At 43.6% G+C, this 14,749-nt stretch overlaps 1 protein-coding gene across 1 annotated transcript in view; it reads left to right on the top strand.

Moving 5' to 3' along the window:
- The window catches only part of dner (delta/notch-like EGF repeat containing), a 184,929-nt gene that overhangs the window by 98,366 nt on the left and 71,814 nt on the right, over positions 1 to 14,749 (top strand). The gene's annotated exons all lie outside the window — the stretch shown is intronic.

The following is a 14,749-nucleotide window of genomic DNA, read 5'->3' as shown; positions in this document are numbered from 1 at the left end:
CGTTCCCCTGACTCCAGTATCGAGGGTAGAATTTCAAACTGAGTGGGGTCCATTCTGTTAGCAGACATTGTTCAAGGCTCCTTCGAAGAGTCAGGAGCTAAAGGGAGTCCTGGTCCGTGTCCAAAGTTAAAAATCACACAACACCAGGTTATAGTCCAACAGGTTTAATTGGAAACACTAGCTTTCGGAGCAATGCTCCTTCATCAGGTGGTGGTTGTTGAAGTAGCAGTGCTCTGAAAGCTAGTGTTTCCAAATAAACCTGTTGGACTATAACCTGGTGTTGTGTGATTTTTTTTAACTTTATACCCCCCCAGTCCAACACCGGCGTTTCCAAATCATGACTGGTCCGTGTCAGCTACCAAAACAATCAATGGTTTAAATTTCGTTTTGAAATGCATCAGCCCCTTACTTTCTCATGAAGCTATTAATCAAGCAAAGCCATTCGCAGTGTCAACATTAGAAGCTTTTATTGATCTCAGATCTCTTAAACCTGTGTAATTAAACACAGGGACTTTGAAAAATTCACATTAAAAAAAATATAATTGGTTAGAATGTGTCATTTAAGTCAAGAACAAAGAAACAGGAACCAAGAGCAATTTAGAACCAAACCTGCTCCGCCACTTTATTGCCCATCCCAGGGGGCAGTCAAGAGTCAACCCCATCGCTGTGGGTCTGGAGTCACATGTAGGCCAGACCAGGTAAGGATGGTAGTTCCTTTCCCTGAAGGACATTAGTGACCCAGATGGGATTTTCCCGACAATCGGCTATGGAGTCACGGACATCATTAGACGCATAATTTCAGATTCCTTTTTATTGAATTCAAATTCCACCATCTGTCGTGATGGGATTCAAACCCAGCTCCCCAGAACATTACTTGGGTCTCTGGATTAACAGATAATACCACTGGGCCCTCACCTCCCCCATCCATCTTTTAAATCTGCGACCTCTCATCCTATTTTAGTGTCAGAGATGTCAATTAAACCAAACGTGCATTCCCCTCTGCAACTGTATATCTATTAAGTGTTAAACTAAGTAGATTAGTCAGTCTTAGAGCTCAGCCAAACATCCATCTGGTTATCCAGCAACTATATCAACAGAAGCAGGTTGAACGGATGGTCAGGCATCGGTTTTGTGAGATGGCCTCATTATGAATACTTGGCTGAGCTGGAAAACTACACTTAACCCAATAGTTATATTGACTCATCTTCTAGAAAGTGTAAGCTGTGCTTGATTGACATCTTGACTGCCTTCAATCAAGTTATTGTTCCTTTGCTGTGGTTTTTAACTATGAATTAGACAAGTTTAAAAAGGTTGGATTTGGATGAAAGCAACTGACACTGATACCTTGAATGGTTGTATCAAACACAGAAATTGCTGGAGAAACTCAACAAGTTGAGCAGCATCTGTGGAGACAGAGAAAGAAAAAGCAGTTAACATTTTGAGTCAGGTATGACTTTTCCTCAGAGCTCAGTCTGGGCGATCAGCGGGGGCCTGGGATGCAGTGGGAGTTAGGATATAATTGAGGGCCTGTAGACCTAATCTTCATGATAACAATCGGACTGACGACCTGGTAAAGAGAGATGTGTCTGGGGTCTGCTGTCTTTGCTGTCTGCACAGCCCTCTTTACCACATTAGACCTTCCTCTGAAATTGGTGGACCAGGCTCCATTCCAAAATGAAAGCATGGCACATATGGGGTCTCCTTAACAATGAAGGGTTTGCAAGGTCGGGAACTCCACTGACTCTCATTGCCTGCCTCATTCATGGAAATATGTCCCAACATCTAGGAGTCGGGTAATGAGCAAGCAGATTAGTACGCTCCAGAAGGTTTGGAACCTTTATGGAATAAGGTGCAAGAGATTTCCTGGAAGAGCATTGAGTCTGGAGATAGCAAATGTATTGATTGACATTTCAGCAATGGTGCAGATAAGGTTGAGGCAGAAATGTCCAATGTGCAGTGCTACAACACGGCAGAGAACCCCTCTGTTCATTAAACCAAACACCCAGGAAAGCTCGCCTCACCTTGTAATCTGTTAAAATATGAGCAACAGAGAACTCCCAAATTCCACTATTTAAAGAAAATAATATCAATTTATCTTGTAACTCTAAAAGTGAACATTAAATAACTATTCACAACTCTAAGCCCCCCTTTCTCTTAACTGCTAATTATTTGCCTCTAACTCTATAACAATATTCTGTTCCAATAAGACACTTATTAAAATGACATCAACTTAATTACAAAACCACACAGTCACTGCCTTCTTCTGTGTTCACTCTTCTGGCTGCTGGTTTCCCTGGGTGTCGTGTTTCTCTTTACTGTGGGTATGTTTCACGTAAAAAGGTACCTTTGATAGAGAGTGTTTCTTAATTTCTTGGAGAGCAAAATATTAGATGGGCAATTAGTTCACTTTCTCTCTGGCAGTTGCTCTCTGACCAATTTTCAAAAAATGTCCACATTTTATACTGCCCCACATTGGATCATCTCATTGGTTGGCAAAGCAATAAATTCAAATTTGATTGGGCTTTGGTATACTAGAACATACTTTAAACCGATTGGTTAAATTAAAATTGTTGTCAAAACAGCAACCAAGACTCAGGTATCCATTTCACAGCCAAATGTTACATATTTTCAATTTTCCAGTATACTCTGAGACTGCTATCTCGTCATATACACAGGTGCTTGTAAGCTCTCAGCTGAGAACAGCATTCAGTCTCTCTTAAAGGTATAGTACATGGCTTCAACATCATGACAATGGGAATTGGAAATCAGCATTGAAGGTGGTTGACAGCATGTTGGGTTTGGAGCTCAGATTTACTGCTGCATCTGCCCATGAAACTTGGATTGCTGTAGGCAATGCTTTTAACATTTCCCCGTCGCCATTTTTGAATAGAATCCATTCTATACAGTCAGCACACTCTGCACATCTGACCTTTATTGGGATAACCCAGATAATATTTAATGTTCCACATTTTTTTTAAGATTAGATTCGATTCCCTACAGTGTGGAAACAGGCCCTTCGGCCCATCAAGTCCACACCGACCCTCCGAACAGCAACCCACCCAGACCCATTCCCCTACATCTACCCCTGACTAATGCACTTAACAATATGGGCAATTTAGCATGGCAAATTCACCTAATCTGCATATTTTTGGACTGTGGGAGGAAACCGGAGCACCCGGAGGAAACCCACGCAGACACGGGGAGAACGTGCAAACTCCACACAGTCAGTCGCCTGAGGCAGGAATTTAACCCGGGTCTCTGGCGCTGTGAGGCAGCAGTGGTAACCACTGAGCCACCGTGCCATGGTAAAAATCTTTAAAATTTACCCTTCCTTTCCTATCTCCTACCTGTCTCCCTTACCCCTTTCCCTTAATCATATTTGTAATTCCCAACATGCCTTAACACTTTCTGTGCAACATTTAAATTCAACATGCATTTCCTGCTTTGTTAAATATGCATTTCTTGATTCCAGAGATGAGGGGCTTGTCTAAAGAGGGATTGAGCAGTGCAGGCCACTTCTCTCTGGAGTATAGAATGATGAGAGGAAATCGAATTGAGGTGTATATGATGCTAAAAGTGGATTGACGAAATAGATATGATTAGATTAGATTCCCTACAGTGTGGACACAGGCCCTTCGGCCCAACAAGCCCACACTGACCCTCCGAAGAGTAACCCACCCAGACCCATTTACCCCTGACTAATGCACCTAAAACTATGGACAATTTAGCATGGCCAATCCACCTGACCTGCACATGTTTGGACTGGGAAGAAACTGGAGCACCCAGAGGAAACCTCACGCAGACGCAGGGAGAAGAGAGAGGTTGTTTCCTCTTTTGGAGCAATCTGGAAAGATTTATCATTTCAGGATAAGGGGTAGCAAATTTAAAACAGACCTGAGGAGAAATTACTTCTCCCAAAGGGTCATGAATCTGTAGAATTCACACCCTCAGAGTATTGTGGATGCTGGGACATTGAGTAAATTTAAGGAAGAGATAGATTTTTAATTAGTAACAGGCTGAAAGTGGGCAGGAGAGTGGAGTTGAGGATGCAATGTGGTTAGCCAGGAAGGTATTAAATGACAAAGCGCAGCAGGTCAGGCAGCATCCGAGGAGCACGAGAATCGACGTTTCAAACCAAAGCCCTTCATCATTCCGGATGATGCCGCCTGACCTGCCTTGCTTTTCCAGCACTACACTCTCGACTCGGATCTCCAGCATCTGCAGAACTCACTTTCTCCTCCTTAAATGAAAGAGTAGGCTTGAAGGGCTGAATGGCTCACTGATGCTCCCAGTTTTTATGGTTTTACCTTCTCTCTACATCCCAGGGTTTAAGCTCTGTTTGGATTAGTGAGGACTCCTTAACTTGATTGGAGAAAGAGCCTCAATGTTTCTACATGCAGCATCCACAGATCCCCTGTAGGGTGTGCAACACCAGGTTAGAGCAGGAGACTGCTCGGAAACTGCAGAAATGTAACAGGCAGCCGACTGCAGAGTGACTGGGGAGTGCACTGCCAGGCTGCTGAGTGTAAAATGTTGACCTGTATTTTTAATTTTGCTGTCAACACGGCAACTTATTTCAGATCATTGAACATTGTCTTCATAATAATATAAAGTAGACATTTAATTGTAGAGTCATAGAGCACAGAAACAGACTCTTTGGTCCAACCAGTTAATGCTGAACATAATCCCAAACTAAACGTCTTCCACCTGCCTGTCTTCGGCCCATATCCCGCTAAACCTTTCCTATGCATGTACTTACCCAAATGTCTTTTAAACGTTGTAACTGCACCTGCGTCCACCATTTGCTCTAGAGGTTTATTCCACACACAAACCACTCTCTGTGTAAAAAAGTTGCCCCTCATCTTTTACAAATTTTTCTCTTCTCACCTTTAAAGTATGCCCCCTCGTTTTGAACTCACCCACCCCAGGGAAAATACCCTCGCTATTCACTCTATCTATGCCTTTCACCATTTAATAAACCTCTATAAAGCCACCCCTCAACCTCCTACAGTCCAGTGAAAAAAATACTGTCCTCTCCATTTTGTCTTTATAACTCAAACCTTCCATTCCCAGCAACATCAGGTAAATCTTTTCTGAACACTGTCCAGTTTAATAATATCCTTCCGATAACAGAGAGACCTGAACTAGAACAGTACTCCAGTTGTCTGTGTGGGGTTTGCACGTTCTCCCCGTGTCTGCGTGGGTTTCCTCCGGGTGCTCCGGTTTCCTCCCCCAGTCACAAAGATGTGCAGGATAGGTGAATTGGCCATGCTAAATTGCCCGTAGTGTTAGATGCATTAGTCAAGAGAGGGGTGGGTTCCTCTTTGGAGGGTTGGCGTGGACTTGTTGGGCTGAAGGGCCTGTTTCCACACTATAGGGAATCTAATCTAATATAGGAGCAGAATTAGGCCATTTGGCCCATTGAGTCTGCTCCACCACTAGATCATGGCTGATATGCTCCTCACCCCTATTTTCCTGCCTCCTCTCCAACCCATTTCCAATTAAAAATCTAACTCCTCCTTGAATTTACTCACTATCTCAGCATCCACTACTCTTTAGGGTAGGATATTCCACAGATTCACAACCCTTTGGGAGAAGTAGTTTCCCCTTAATTGGGTTTTAAATTTGCTGCCCCTTATCCTGAGAATATGACCTCTCGTCCCAGAATGCTCCACAAGAGGAAGTATCTGCTCCACGTCTATTTTACCCACACTTTTTATCATCTTGAATACCTCAATTTGATCTCCCCTCATTCTTCTAAATTCCAGAGTGTAGGCTTAAACTGTTCAATCCCTCTTCATATGACAAAGCCCTTATCTCTTGGGATCAATCTCGTGAACCTCCTCTAACTGCCTTCAATGCCACTTCATCTTTCCTCAAATAAGGGGAGCAACACTGTCTACAAATGTCACCTACTCAAACCTTCACTGAAGATCTTTTCACAGACCTTACATAGTTTTTAATGATCCTTGTGCTCTTAACATAGCTAAAAATAATAGTTAATCATTAGAAGTCCAATATCCACTCTTCCCCATTGACCTTTAACCTTTTTAACAGTAAGCTTTCTACCATTGGTTATGTGATTTTTAACTTTGTCCACCCCAGTCCAATACTGGCACCTCCAAGTAATGCCCATCATTTAAGGATTGGACACTCTGGAGGCAGGGAACATGTTTCTGCTGATGGGTGAGTGCCGAACCAGAGGACACAGCTTAAAAATACGGGGTAGACCATTTAGGACAGAGATGAGGAGAAACTTCTTCACCCAGAGAGTGGTGGGTGTGTGGAATGCTCTGCTCCAGAGGGCAGTGGAGGCCCAGTCTCTGGATTCGTTTAAGAAAGAGTTGGATAGAGCTCTCAAGGATAGTGGAATCAAGGGTTATGGAGATAAGGCAGGAACAGGATACTGATTAAGGATGATCAGCCATGATCATATTGAATGCTGGTGTAGGCTCGAAGGGCAGAATGGCCTACTCCTGCACCTATTGTCTATTGTCTATTTGTGCGTAATGTGAATCTTTATTTTGTGAGAACTGTGTTCCCTTAATCTATGCCAGCACATTTGTCCAAATCTAATAGACTACTGACGATTGCTGAAAAAAAATAAGATGACAGATTTACTGGAACTTATAACAAGAACAGGAATTATATTCAACTGATTCACTTATTCATTGCTCAGCTATTTGGACTTGAATCAAAGTCACTTTGACAGGATTGTTAGAATGGTATGACATTATTAATAATTGCACTATTTTTCTGAAAATAACTATGAGTGTCACTACAATGTTTTGAAGTGTGTGTGCTCCATACGATACGTGTTGTTTGCATCAATCAAAGCTGCAGAACGAAGGCTGCAGATGCTGAGTGCTGTTGAGACCTAAAAATAGATGATGCGGAAGCTACTGGCTGAGACATCAGTAAGATGGTCGAATCCCGAGATGGGTGGATTTCTATCCAATCAAGGATATGTGTTGGCCGTTAGTAACCAAACTCCTTCAATTCGAAATATTACACAGAAAGAAACATCATTTGTAGTGAAGGCATCAGTGCAAACAATCACTCAGATTAGGAGAGATTAGCTGAGGGAGCCTCTATAAATGGCAAACATTGTTTTCAGATATTTTGCTGTCTACCTAGTGTGGTTGTTGTTCTTTACGTTTTTGTAAAACCACCTCGTGATAGTTGACCACATATCAGCTTTGACTTTGCAATGTCTCTCCGCAGGCACATCAGGTTTTTAATAGTTTAAGGATTTTAGCCTGCAGTGATCTGTTGATTAATTCACTTCATCTGTTCAACATTTGGTGAGAAACATAATCCCCTGATGTTAGTTGAGAGGGTGGTGCTGGAAAAGCACAGCAGGCCAGGCAGCATCCGAGGAGCAGGAGAATCGACATTCTGGGCATAAGCCCTTCAGCCTGCTCCTCGGATGCTGCCTGACCTGCTGTGCTTTTCCAGCACCACACTCCCAATTCTTACTCTCCAGCATCTGCAGAACCTCACTTTCTCCAAGTTGATTTCAATCCCCTGATATTAGCCCGAACTTTAACGACTTTTACCTACATTTATCTTTCTCTCCTAAATTTGGTTAGAATTATACAATGCCACAACCAAGAAGGAAACCACTTAACCAATCAGCTCTGTCTGAAAAAGCTGAGTCCCACCCCCTCTGCTTCTTCCATACTGCATTTTTCCTTTCCAAGTGGAATCTGAATCATTGAAGTCGCTTGTACCTGAGCTGTGCTGGGGCCAGTGTTCCTAGTGAACACATAACTAGGAAAGGCGAGAGGATTTCGAGCTGAATGGTCAGGACAGTGGATCAGATTTATAGTTGAAAAATGTGTTGCTGGAAAAACGCAGCAGGCCAGGCAGCATCCGAGGAGCAGGAGAATCGACATTTCGGGCATAAGCCCTTCTTCAGGAATGAAAAAGGGCTTATGCCCGAAACGTCGATTCTCCTGCTCCTCGGATGCTGCCTGGCCTGCTGTGTTTTTCCAGCAACACATTTTTCAACTCTGGTCTCCAGCATCGGCAGTCCTCACTTCGATCAGATTTATCGTCTACAGGCCCCATAGCCATAGAGTAGGGTGGGACAGAAAAGACAAAAATATGGAGGGCATGTCAAATGTCATGGTGATAATTGTGGGAATTTTTAATCGCGGGAGTTTTTAATCTACATATCAGCTGGAAATGTCAGACCAGAAAGAATAGCCTACATTAGGAGGTCATAGCACGTCTTTGACACATTACCTTAGGTCGATAGGAATAGGGATTTGAGGTTACAGTCAGATTATCCATGATTTCATTGAATAGTCAAGCAGGCTCGAGGGGCCGAATGGACTCCTCTTGCTCTGAATGTATGCGTTTGTATTTTTCAACACTTCTTTGAAAGCAGTTCTTGAAGCTGCCTTCACTGGCTTATCTGGCTGTGCAGTTGGATCATGGTTACTCACAGCTTGATGTACTTCCTCACAATATCTCGTGTTGTGCTAATTGTTAATCTTCTGCTTTCTTTTAGTTTTGAAAGGCTATGTACACAGCGTTGGACCTCAGTCCAACACTGGCATCTCCAAATCATATGTACGCAGCATAAGCTACACCACCTTCACAACACTCTAATTTCACAAAGAAACTGAATTCATTTACCCAACCGTGGATTATACCTGATTGGGAGATGCCGGTGTTGGACTGGGGTGGACACAGTTAAAAATCACCCAACACCAGGTTATAGTCCGACAGGTTTAATTGGAAGCACTAGCTTTCGGAGCCCTGTTCCTTCATCAGGTGATTGTGGAGTACACTCCATAACCACCTGATGAAGGAGCAGTGCTCTGAAAGCTAGTGTGCTTCCAATTAAACCTGTTGGACTATAACCTGGTGTTGTGTGATTTTTAACTGTGAATTATACCTGGTTGTCAAAAATGACCCCATTTCTGTTTCAGTCACCTCTGTCTCAGATTAATGACACTTCATGTTTCCCAATGCCTGACTGGTGAGCCTTGAGAAGATTTGTAGCTCTGAGTAGTCTGACAGCCAAACAAAGACACAACGAGAATTCTTAGAAGCATGGCATTCCAACCAGAACTCTACCAACAAACACATTGGGTTTGACACCATCTACCACTCCCTGAGAAAAGGAACAGGAAGTGACTTCATCACAGGAAATAACATCACCACAGGAAATTACATCACTAACCCAAAGAAACCCAAACATATAAATAGAAAGCAGGAATTTTCTGCTTTCGCCTGAGGCCCACTGAAGATGTTACCTAGTAGGGTAATGAAACATCTGGAAATGAACCTTCCATCTCAGCAAGCCTGACTGGTCTCTAATTCACAGATGGATCGCTTTTTGTCAATGCTTTGTCCCCATTCCTTTTGCTGTGGAGAATTGGAACATTGTAGCAGAATCTTTGGAATCCCCATCCTCAATCTGCTTTATAACCGAATTTGCAATCTATTTCAGTGACCTGGAGATGCTCTAGCAACCCTTGAAATTTTAAACAATTTTATGTTAATCATTTTCTCTGCTTCCTCCTCCATTTCTGAGATGATAGCTTTTGCTCAGTGACCTCAGCTTATCACTCACTAAAGGACCTCTGCCCCCCAAAGAAATTCTCTTTTCATGAGAGCTAATCAACCCCACTCTTTCTCCAACTTATGATATTCAATATTTCTGACTTGGAGTGTTACAGTTAGAGGTGTATTATAGAAAGGAAGTTACTTTGTCTTATCTAATACTGAATAACACAACGCTGTGTTATGTTGTTATAACTAGAAGTTGTATTACCTTAGAAGATGTAATTGATTGAGGGGACCGATATGAGCTTTCATTTCAATGAGACTGGTGAATCATGATATAAGACCATCATAAATAGAAACAGGAGGAGGCCATTCAGCTCCTTGAGCAAGTTCTGCCATTCAGTAGGATCATGGCCGATCCAACATGCCTCATGTCCACTTTCCTGCCCTTTACCCATAACCCTCGATTCCCCGACTCATCAATAATCCATCAATCTCAGCCTTAAATATACACAAGGACCCAGACCCCACAGCTCTCTCTGTGGCAAGGAGTTCCAAAGACCCACAATCCTCTGAGAGAAGAAATTCCTCCTCATCTCAGTCTTAAACTGTTGCCCCTTTATTCTGAGACTGTACCCTCTGGTCCTAGACTCTCCCATGAGGGGAAACATCCTCTCAGCATTGACCCTGTCAAGCTCCTTCAGAATCTGATATGTTACAATAAGATCACCTCTCATTCTTATAAATCCCAGTCAGTACAGCCCCAACCTGTTTAGCCTTTGCTCATAAGACAATCCTTCCCCATACCAGGGACCATCCTAGTGAGCCTTTTCTGAACTGTCTCCAATTAAATTATCTCTTTACTTAAATAATTGTATCAAACTGCCCACAGTACTCCCGACGTGGTCTCCCCAGCATCTTGTACAATTTCAGTGAGCCTTCCCTGCTCTTATACTCCAACCCCCTTGAAATAAGGCCTAACATTCCCCTCACCTTCCTGGTTACCTGCTAGCTTCCTGTGTTTCGTGTACAGTACACTCTGTGTTGCCTTTATGTCGCAGTTTTCTGCAGTTTTTCTTCATTTAAATAATATTCTGTTCTGTTGTTTTTCCTTCCAAAATCAACAACTTCACATTTTCCCACATTATACTTCATTTGCTAACTTTTTACCTGTTTACTTAACCTATCAATATCTCTGTCTGAAAATGGTGGCACTGTGAATATCAGTGGGTCAAGCTGAGGGCAGTGTATTGTAAATATGAGCGAGTTATAGTGGATGGAGATTCTACACATGAACAAGAAACAGGAGCAGGCCATCCAGTCCTCAATCCTGCTCCACCATTCAAATAGATGGTGGCTGATCAGATTTTAACTTCCCTTGACATTCCTGCATGGCGTTCCCTTTAATTTTCCCTCGAGCACATGAGCCTCCAGAGCACGTGCACAGCAGTGACTTCCAGATGCCAGTGAAGTGCCAAGACCATTCCTGATGAAGGGCTTATGCCCAAAACATCGCTTCCCCTGCTCCTTGGATGCTGCCTGAGTGGCTGTGCTTTTCCAGCATCACACTCTCGACCAAGCTGAGAAATGGCAGATGGAGTTCAACCTGGATAAATACGAAGTGATGCATTTTGGAAGGTCGAACCAAATGCTGAATATCGGATTAAAGACAGGATTCTTGGCAGTGTGGAGGAACAGAGGGATCTGGGTGTGCAAGTACATAGATTCCTTAAAGTTGCCACCCAAGTGGATAGGGTTGTTAAGAAAGCAAATGGTGTTTTGGCTTTCATTAACAGGGGGATCGAGTTTAAGAGCCGCGAGGTTTTGCTGCAGCTCTACAAGTCTCTGGTGAGACCACACTTGGAATATTGTGTCCAGTTCTGGTCGCCCTACTATAGGAAAGATACAGAGGCTTTGGAGAGGATGCTGCCTGGACTGGAGGGCTTGTCTTATGAAGAAAGGTTGATTAAGCTTGGACTTTTCTCTCTGGAGAGAAGGAGGAAGAGAGGAGACCTGATCGAGGTGTACAAGGTAATGAGTGGAATAGATAGTCAATAGCCAGAGATTTTTCCCCAGGGCAGGATTGACTGGTACGAGGAGTCATAGCTTTAAGATATTAGTAAAAAGCGTATAGAGGAGACGTCAGAGGTAGGTTCTTTAAGCAGAGAGTTGTGAATGCATGGAATGCGTTGCCAGCGGTGGTGGTGGAAGCAGAGTCATTGGGGACATTTAAGTGCCTGCTGGACATGCACATGGATAGCAGTGAGTTGGGGGATGCATAGGTTAAGTTATTATATTTTACATTAGGATTAAGTCTCAGCACAACATTGTGGGCCTAAGGGCCTGTTCTGTGCTGTACTTTTCTATGTTCTAAGACCAATCACAATGGGTGTAACATCGGAGAGACTGCATCTTAGAGAAACCGTTGTTCCTGTATAGCCCATCAGGATCTTACACGGTTCCGTGAAGTCACCTCTGCCTTTCTTAAACTCTCGAGGATATAGGCTTGGCCTCTCCAGCCTTTCCTCATAAAGCAATCTGCTCATTCCAGGGATTAGGAGAAAGTGAGGCCTGCAGATGCTGGAGATCAGGGTCGAGAGTGTGTGGTGCTGGAAAAGCACAGCAGGTCAGGCAGCATCCCAGGAGGAGAATCGACGTTTCGGGCAGGAGCCCTTCATCAGGAATGAGGGAATCATTCCAGGGATTAGTCCGGTAAACTTTCTGTGAACTGCTTCCAACACATTAACATATGTCATCATAACTACAAGGCCCCTGACCAAACTGAGAGCTATCGTTGCTGAAAATCAAACAATGAGATGACAAGTACAAAATCCAGTACTGCCCACAGTTTGTGGTAGAGTGGGACAACTATGTCCTTGGGAAGATGGAATCTTGTATGTCCAATGATCTTTTAAAACAAGGAGAGCAGTGTATTAATCTGCAGAATGAAGATTAATTTAGGGTTTTTTTTATAACTATAACTATAACAATGGAGCTGTCAAACATCAGCCATGATCAAAAGCTGGAGCAGATTCTATGGGCTGAATGTTCTAATTATGCTCCTACATTTTATTGTTTTATAATTATTCCTTGGTTAACTAATGAGGGCGCGTACCTGTGTTCCTGTTCGATATTAAATGTGGAGAGTGTTTGTTGAGCTGAGGAGATTATGTTATGTGTATGACCTTTCTATATCTGTCCTGTTGCTATGGTTTGTTCTGACGTGTAGATGTGCCAGTTTTTTTTAACTCGCCCAGCTTTCACATCTTTATTTTACCATGCAAGATCTCTGATAGATTCACACTGAAACCCTTTCAGCTACTGCTGATAACCTAAATTTGAATTACAAGTTTTTCTATGATCTGCTAACAATACTATGTAACCTGTGCCTGCTGTGCCCAGGATTTAATGTCTGATTGTGTTGCGTACAGTTTAATGCCACAAGAAATAGGAACAGTTGTAGGCCATTCAGCCCCTCCAGCCTGCTCTGTCATTCAATAAGATCATAGCTGACCTGACATTCCTCACCTTCACTTTTCTGCCCTTAGCCCATTACCCTTGATTGACTGATCAAGAATCTCTCTCAGCCTTAAACATACACAAAGCTTCTGCCCCCACAGCCCTCTGTGGCAAGGAGTCTCAAAGATTCACAGCCCTCTCAGCATTTAATAATCTGAGATACTTCAATCAGATACCCCCTCATCCTCCTAAACATCATCAGGTACAGACCAAGAGTCCTCAATCGTTCCTTATGACAAACCCTTCATCCCTGGGAAAATTCCTGTTTGGATTCCCTCCAAGGCTAGCACATCCTTCCTTAGATACAGGGTCCAAAGCTGCTCATAATATTCTAAACGTGGTCTGCCCAGAGCCTTATACATCCTCAGCAGTACATCTCTGCTCTTGCATTCCAGCCCTCTTGAAATGAATGCTAACATTGCATTGACCTTCCTAACTGCCAACTGAAGCCACATGTTAACCTTAAGATGTGCTTCAGACTGCTGAAGCCTTTCCCCAATTAGAAATAGTCCATGTCTCTATTCTTCCTCCCAAAGTACATAACCTCACACTTTCCCATTGTATCCCACCTGCCATTTCTTTGCCCACTCTCCCAGCCTGTCCACATCCTCCCACAGTCTGCCCACTTCCTCAATACTACCTGCCCCTCCAACTATCTTTGTGTCATCAGTTCCTTCGTCCAGATCATTAATGCATAACGTGAACAGTTGTGGTCCCAATACTGACCGCTAGATCCATTAGTCACTGGCTGTCATCCTGAAAAAGACCCCTTTATCCCTAATCTCTGCCTTCTGCCAGCCAGCCAGTCCTATATCCATGCCAGCATCTTGCCCCCTAACACCATGGGCTCTTATCCTATTTAGCAGCCTCCTGTGCAGCACCCTTTGGATTTCCTTCTGGAAATCCAAACTGGTCACACCCACTGGCTCTCCTTTGTCTAACTCGCTCACTAGCTCCTCAAAGAATTCTAACAGATTGGTGAAGGCGTGCTGACTCTGCCCTATTTTACCATGCACTTCCAAGTACTCCGCAACCTCACCCTTAATAATAGACTCGGAAATCTTACCAACGACTGAGGTCAGGCTGATCGGCCTGTAATTTCTTATCTTCCGCCACCCTCCCTTCTTAAATAGGGGGGTTACATGAGCCACTTTCCAGTCCCTGACTCCACTTATTCTTGAAAGACCACCACCAGCACCTCCACAATCTCCTCCGCTATCTCCTTCAGAACTCTGGGGTGTAGTCCATCTGGTCTGGGTGATTTATCCACCTTCAGGCCTTTCAGCCTCCCCAGTGCCCAGTGATGGCCACAATGCTCACCTCTGCCCCTGACTCTCGTAGTTCTGGTTTGCTGCTGGTGTATATATCCCACTCCCAAGTTCCTCTGCAGCCCGGATGAGGAATCCTGAACTCGGACACCACGCGCACAAACAGTCTTCAGGACTCTCGATCCTGGCCACAGAACAGTGTCTATTCCTCTGACTATACTATCTCCAATTACAACTAGATTTCTCTTTTCTCCCAACTCTGGAATGACTCCCTGTATCATGGTGCTATGATTAGTTTGCTCAACCTCCATCCAGCTCCCCCTCTCATCCACACAGGGAACAAGAATCCAAACCTGTTAGACAAGCTCAAGGGCTGGGCTGCCCTCAACATTCCCTCCTGGATCCATCTACCTGCCTCACTGATAGTCACACCCTCCCAT

Source organism: Chiloscyllium plagiosum, chromosome 13 (assembly GCF_004010195.1).
Source record: "Chiloscyllium plagiosum isolate BGI_BamShark_2017 chromosome 13, ASM401019v2, whole genome shotgun sequence".
In the NCBI taxonomy this organism is placed as follows: Eukaryota; Metazoa; Chordata; class Chondrichthyes; order Orectolobiformes; family Hemiscylliidae; genus Chiloscyllium; species Chiloscyllium plagiosum.
The sequence above is the reverse complement of the archived record's forward strand: the minus strand, read 5'-3'. Positions and strand labels throughout refer to the sequence as shown.